Below are 6,136 nucleotides of genomic sequence, written 5' to 3'. Positions count from 1 at the left end.
TATCCCTTCACTCTCCCTGTTTCCTTCACTCTGGCTTCTTCTCTTTGTTCAGATGCACCAGTCATGCTCCTGCTTCACAGCCTTTGCACTGACTATTCTTTCTGCATGGGCTGTTCTTCCTTCAGGTATCTCTCAGGACTTACTTTTTATCTCTATTAAAGCTTTGCCCAAAGTCATATTCTCACTGCATTCAAATTGTAATTTCTCCCTGCCATCCAATAAAGTGCACCCAATCCTCTCTCCTCAAGAACCAGAAGAGTAGGAATCTTGTTTTGTTACCTGATGTGATGTATCATTAGGGTCTGAAACAGTGCCTTCCACGTAGTAGGTGCTCAATATTTCAACGAATGATGAATGAATGAATGAATGAATGAATGCTCTCTACATCACCTCACACACTCCTGTGGCTTCAACTACTAATTTTATGATGAACCCAAATCCATGCCTCCAGCTGAGGCTTCACTTCCAAGCCCCAGACCTATATGCATCTATCCGGGCACTGAACACCTCCACTTGGATAGTTCCCAGTCATCTCAAACTCAAAATATCCAAAATAGAATTATTTTCTTCCACCTCCCTCTTCATACCTCCTCCTCTTATGTTCACTATCTCAGTAAATGGTGTTGCCTCCACATAGTTGCAAGCCAGAAACCTGAGAGTTATCCTAGACTCCTTTCACTCACTCACTTGCATCCAGCCCATCACCTACTCCGCCTGCTTCTCTCAGCTCATTTCATACCACGCCCCTTCATTGTCCTGCTTCCACTGACTTCCATGCTTTCCACACATGCTGTTCCCTCTATCTTACTATTTCTTCCCTCTCTCCACATTCCTCACTCAACCCCAGGTCCAACATTTATCCCAAGTATCACCCCCTTTTTTCCAGGGTTCCTTCCATAGTGCCCAGTGCATACAGATCGCAGCACATTAATAATTCACCTACTTATCCATCTCTAACACTAGACTCTGAGGTCCTAAGGGCAGACACTATGGCTGATTGCATCCTGGTGTCTAAAACAGTATCTGCCACATATTAGGTGTTTAAAACATGTTTGATAAACAAATGGATCTGAGTAAATCAAATAATATTCCTGAATTAAGTATAGTATTTTAATTTATGATAAAAATATATAGATTATCATTACAAAAATGATTCCAATTTTTCACAGTGTCTGGTTCATAGTAAGTATTCAATATATATTTTGCTGAATGGATGAATGAATGAATGAATGAATGAATGCAGAGGAAACAGTCCTGACAGTGGCAAGGAGATATGAAAGCAGCATGAGATTAGTCAGTGTGGGTCATTGCTAGGGTACTGAAGCTCACAATTAGCGGTGGGACTGTGACAGGATATGAGGCAAGAAGGAAGAATGGGCAGAGAGATAAGGGCCTTGACTTTGGGCCCTGCTCAGCAGGCAGTGGGGAGACTTTTATAGCATTAAGTCAGCAGAGTGATCAGATGCCTGGCTTAGAATGCTTCATGAGAAGAATGAAGGGTGAATTAGCAGGAGTCGGGTGGGGTCGAGTGGGTCAAGGAGAAGATTAAACTTTGGAAAATCAAGTAGAAGGCAGCTTCCATAGTTTCAGGGTCTAAACCATGAAGCTCTAGCTTGCTAATGGTAGGAGACTTTCTCCCAAAAGGCTGAATTATGAAAGACAAGGCTCCCAGAGTTCCAACACTGTCGTGGTTGACCAGCTCATATGTATAACTTGGGTTAAGAATTGCCTTTGTCTTCTGTTGTAGTTCATCACCAGTTTGATGAGGGACCGGCCATGAGCTCTAAAAAAACCCATTGAAACACATATAGTATCCACACTTCTAATTAAGTTACAGATGTTCTTTTAAAAGTTCCAGGAATACAGCAAAGAACACGGGCTACTTGCCCGTCATTTCTCTGACCCAGAAATCAAGAATTGCATAATGGGAAGAACTAGGGTCACTTTAGGCAACCACCTGTATTTATTTATTTATTTATTAAATATATATTGATTTCAGAGAGAGGAAAGGAGAGGGAGAAAGAGAGATAGAAACATCAATGATGAGAAAATCATTGATTGAGTCCGCAACCCGGGCATGTGCCCTGACCGGGAATCGAACCCCGATCGCCTGGATCCTAGGTCAACGCTCAACCGCTGAGCCAGGCCTGGCCGGGCAACCACCTGTATTTATAAGATACAAGGACGCTTCTTCTTTCTCTGCTTGAGCACAGATCAAAGTTTGATCCAGTTGTGAAAGTTGGTTTGAACAGCAAAAGATCCAGGAAATAAGATAGAGTGTTTTGTGATGCCCCAAAACAGTGTGCCAAGGGGACTTGGCTTGTTGTTAAGGCTGTGCTATCAAGCCTGCCAACTGAACTGACATGATCACTGGGACTGGTTGGTCCATGGGTCACAGACTTATGAGTCCCAGAAACCCTTCTCTCAGACTGGTATTTCCTATGGGACTATAAAACAAATGGGCATTGTTTGTATGTGTGCTACACTTTTAAAATTAGCTTTGGGAAAGCTGGCAATTGGCTAGAAACCCTGTTACCAGGAATCATAACTGCCTCGTTCAATAATGATCCTGGGTTGAGGAAAGTATATTTGTGTTTTGAAGTAAATTATTTAAAATTCTCATACTGTATGAGACTATGAAAACAAATTACTTAATTTTAATCATTTTAGGTAAAAACAATAATTTGAGATGCTCCAGTGTTTGCTTTGTGTGTGTGTGTGTGTGTATGTTCCACAATATTTTCCGAACCTCCCTCGCACCGAAACTAATGAACCTATAGAGAAGTCATCTGTCCTGGTGCTGCTCTGCCAAGTCTATGAACATTAAGTCCCATGATTCAAAGCACTCAGTGAGGGACATGAGAAAGTGTCTTTATTATTTACACCCCGCTGGTGATTGACGTCTACTCGAGACTTGAATTTATGCCCCAGATTTCAGAGGAATCCCCATTCCATGGGAACCATCTTGTTTTGAACTTGTCATCTGCCAAGTTAACATTCTATGCTGTAAAAACTTCCTCCAAGGCTAGACTGCCTGCATTCAGATCCCAGTTCTAGCACTTACAAGTTTATCTTTCTTCAGATTTAGTGTTTTTTTTTAACTTAGGATGGCAGCAAATAGCAATTTTTTAAAACAAACATTTTTGATTCCCCTGGAAAGGGGTAGTGCTCCCTGTGACGTCCTGGACTTTGCAGCTGCTATTCCATGTGCCTGAGGCCCTCTTTTATGCCTAGCTCACTCTTTAGATTTCAGTTTGGACTTCCTTTCCTCCGGGAAGCTTCTTTTGGCCCTCCAAGTCTGAGTTAGAGTCCCTTCTTTATGTTCCCACTGCAGCGCTTACCCAGTCCAACCATTGCCACCCTGTTTCCATCTCTGTCTCTCTAGGGAGACTGTAAGCTGAGAGCCCAACTAGGTTTTGGATCTCAAGCATCTAATAATAGCACATAGTGGGTGCTCGAGTATTTGTGAAGCGAATAAATGGACAGATTCATGAATGGTCATCCAGTGAGAAAAAGTCAGTAGAAATAAGAGTCAAGGATATTCTCCTAGGGATCCTGGCTCCCAAGGCGATTGACAGCAGTCATGGGGCACGCAGGGGGTGGTCTCCCTTCATGGGCAAAAGGGAGGAGTTCCCACCGCCCCAAGACTCTGGAGTCTCCTTTCTAGCCCTTGCCTTCTATAAGGAGACCCCCAAACACAGACAAAGCCGCCAAGCGCCAGCAGTGCCAGCCCCCCCTTTGGGTCGCGTGCGCGCCCTGTGGGTCTCCGCTGGGCGCGCAGAAGGTGCGCGTGGCGAACGCCCAAATTTCTTGGCGGTCAATAGCATCCCACAGCCTGGAGCCGAGGGGAGACCGTCCGTGTAGGGGAGAAGCCCGTGGGGCAGTGACAGCCTCCGTTACTCCCCCAGCTCTCACTCCCATCACCTCCCTGCCGCTGCGCCCCCTTCCTGGGACGTGCCCTGGGCCCCGGCCGCCAGGGCGGGGAAGGGGAAGGGTCGGGCCGGGGCGGGGAGAAGCCTTTATATAGCGTCAACGAGGGGCGTGGGAGTGGCCGCCAGCCCTGGAACAGAGAAGCTAAAGGCTGCCCGCGCGGCCTCCCGTCCCTTCCAGGGTCCGGAGCCCCCCGCCGGCCCCCTTCAGGCGGGGCAGCCGCGCTGCGCTCCCGGGAGCGCTCCGTCCGCTCAGCGCGCTGCCAGGAAACTGGTCCAGGGCTTGGGAAGCGCAGGGCTGGGGTCCGCGTGGAAGTTTTCCCTGGGTAAGTCCTGGCGCTGAAGTCCGCGGGCGCCACGAGAGCCACAAGTAGGTCTGCAGGTGGTCAGCAGCAGGCGAGGGATGGGCCAGGTAGGGGGCTGCTTGTGGTCTGTGATGAAGGAAAGTGAATTTCAGAAGCGCAAAATCCACTCCTGTTTTTCACTCCCCCAGGCTGAGTAGTGGCCCTCACCCCACCCATCATTCTTTCAGTTTTCTGCATCCCTCTGTTGGAGAACCTGCAGCACACTCTGTGGTCATTCTCTGCTCCCCGCTCCATGCCCCCCCCCCAGTGCCTGGAAAGCTGAGAGGTGCCTTACCCAACAGTGTGTCCCCATGCCCAGCACAGGGTCTGATGTGTGTGTGTGGGGGGGGGGGGGGCACGCAGGACTATGCGGGGGAGGGATGAATGAAGTTAACCAGCCTGGGTCAGGAAAAGTTACTACCAAGCCTGTACCAACCCAGCCTGTACTTTTGCTCCTGCACCCCACCCAAATTTATTAAAGATGTTTGGGGTTTTATTATTGTCTGGGGGAGGGAAGAAGACAGAAAAAAAATGTGCTCTTTTATGAAAGCCCAGTAACATTCTGCAATGAATGGAACCCCAGCTACCTGGCTCAGTGTGAACTGTGCAAATAATTCTGATGAGGGGAGGAGGCTGGCTTGGAAGAGGGAAAATGTAGAAACTAGGAAGTGATTTCTTTCCTTTTGTGTCCTTTTGTGATGAATATCTCTCATTTCTCTTAGAAGTCTACTGTATGGCGATATTTAAAGATGATATTTGCCAGTGTGTGGGGGGGGGATGTTTGGATAGGGGAGATGGGTGGTGATATTGAGTAGGAATATCTGAGATGGTGAAAATCACAGGACGTGGATATTAGAAGGAAAACGATATTAGAAGTCTCTTGTCAAGAATTTTTATAGTTACAGAAATAGCAGTCACGTTGCTGTTTCAAAGATAGATCTTTTTGGTGTGTTTTTAATATAAAATTTTCAAGTATACCATTTTGAAGTTATGCTATTCAATTTATTGTTTAGTGGCCCCAGAGATGGGATCACGTACATAAAAGTCCTGAAGAGTCTTAGTAAAGTGTTTTAAAAGTGCATGGCCTTAAAAGGTGTTTTGTTTTTCTTCTTGTGAAAGGAGTTGACTTCCTCCTGCCTCCCTCATTTTATTCCAAAATATTGTAAGTGCAGAGGAGGACCTGAAAAGAAAGCTTATCTTGCACTCAGAAGTACATGTGAAGTCAAATTTTATGATGTACTTAAAAGACTTTATGTTAAGCACCCACTGGAAAATTATTATCTTAGCTTTATTTTTAAGTAACAAAAAATTTTTAATTTTACTAAATCTTCTTGTGAAACAATTCTCAAAAAAGACATTGTTAATTAAACGTAATATACTTGCTGCTTCCACTTTCCCCATTCCCTCCAGATAGTCTGAATTTCAGAAAATTTTGAATAGTTGGAATGTTTATAAAGAAAATATTTATGTTTTTATTTGCATGGATAGTGTCAAGAGCAGCTAATGAAGTCACCAAATAAAGGTCAGGTTGCAAGAACTGTGAATAAAAGATGTTGCGCTATTTATTCATCTATATCTATCAGGTATACTATGTAGTCCCACTAATATAGTGGTCTTTCAAAGGACTGCAAAAAAATCTTGCCTGTCAGTAAATATCCTCTACCTCTAGAACTTCTCAAAAGTATGCAATTGCTAGCTGCCTCCGCAAACAAATAAAAGTGGTGCAGACCGCCCTGGCCGGTGTGACCCAGTGGTTACAGTGTTGTCCCACACAACTAAAGGTCTTGGGTTCGATTCCCAGTCAAAGGAACATATATGGGTTGCAGGTTCAATCTCCAGCCCCTGTCAGGCAGCACACAGGAG

At 45.3% G+C, this 6,136-nt stretch overlaps 1 protein-coding gene across 1 annotated transcript in view; it reads left to right on the top strand.

Moving 5' to 3' along the window:
* Positions 1-4,126: 4,126 nt before the first annotated feature.
* COL6A6 (collagen type VI alpha 6 chain) overlaps positions 4,127-6,136 on the top strand; it is a 130,233-nt gene continuing 128,223 nt past the window's right edge. Inside the window, exon 1 of the mRNA XM_081159337.1 lies at positions 4,127-4,255. The gene's annotated coding sequence lies outside the window, so the exon portion shown is untranslated. The remainder of the gene's footprint in view (positions 4,256-6,136) is intronic.

This window comes from Miniopterus schreibersii (assembly GCF_964146895.1).
Source record: "Miniopterus schreibersii genome assembly, chromosome: 15".
In the NCBI taxonomy this organism is placed as follows: Eukaryota; Metazoa; Chordata; class Mammalia; order Chiroptera; family Miniopteridae; genus Miniopterus; species Miniopterus schreibersii.
Note: the sequence above shows the minus strand (reverse complement) of the source record. Positions and strands in the feature narration are given on the sequence as shown.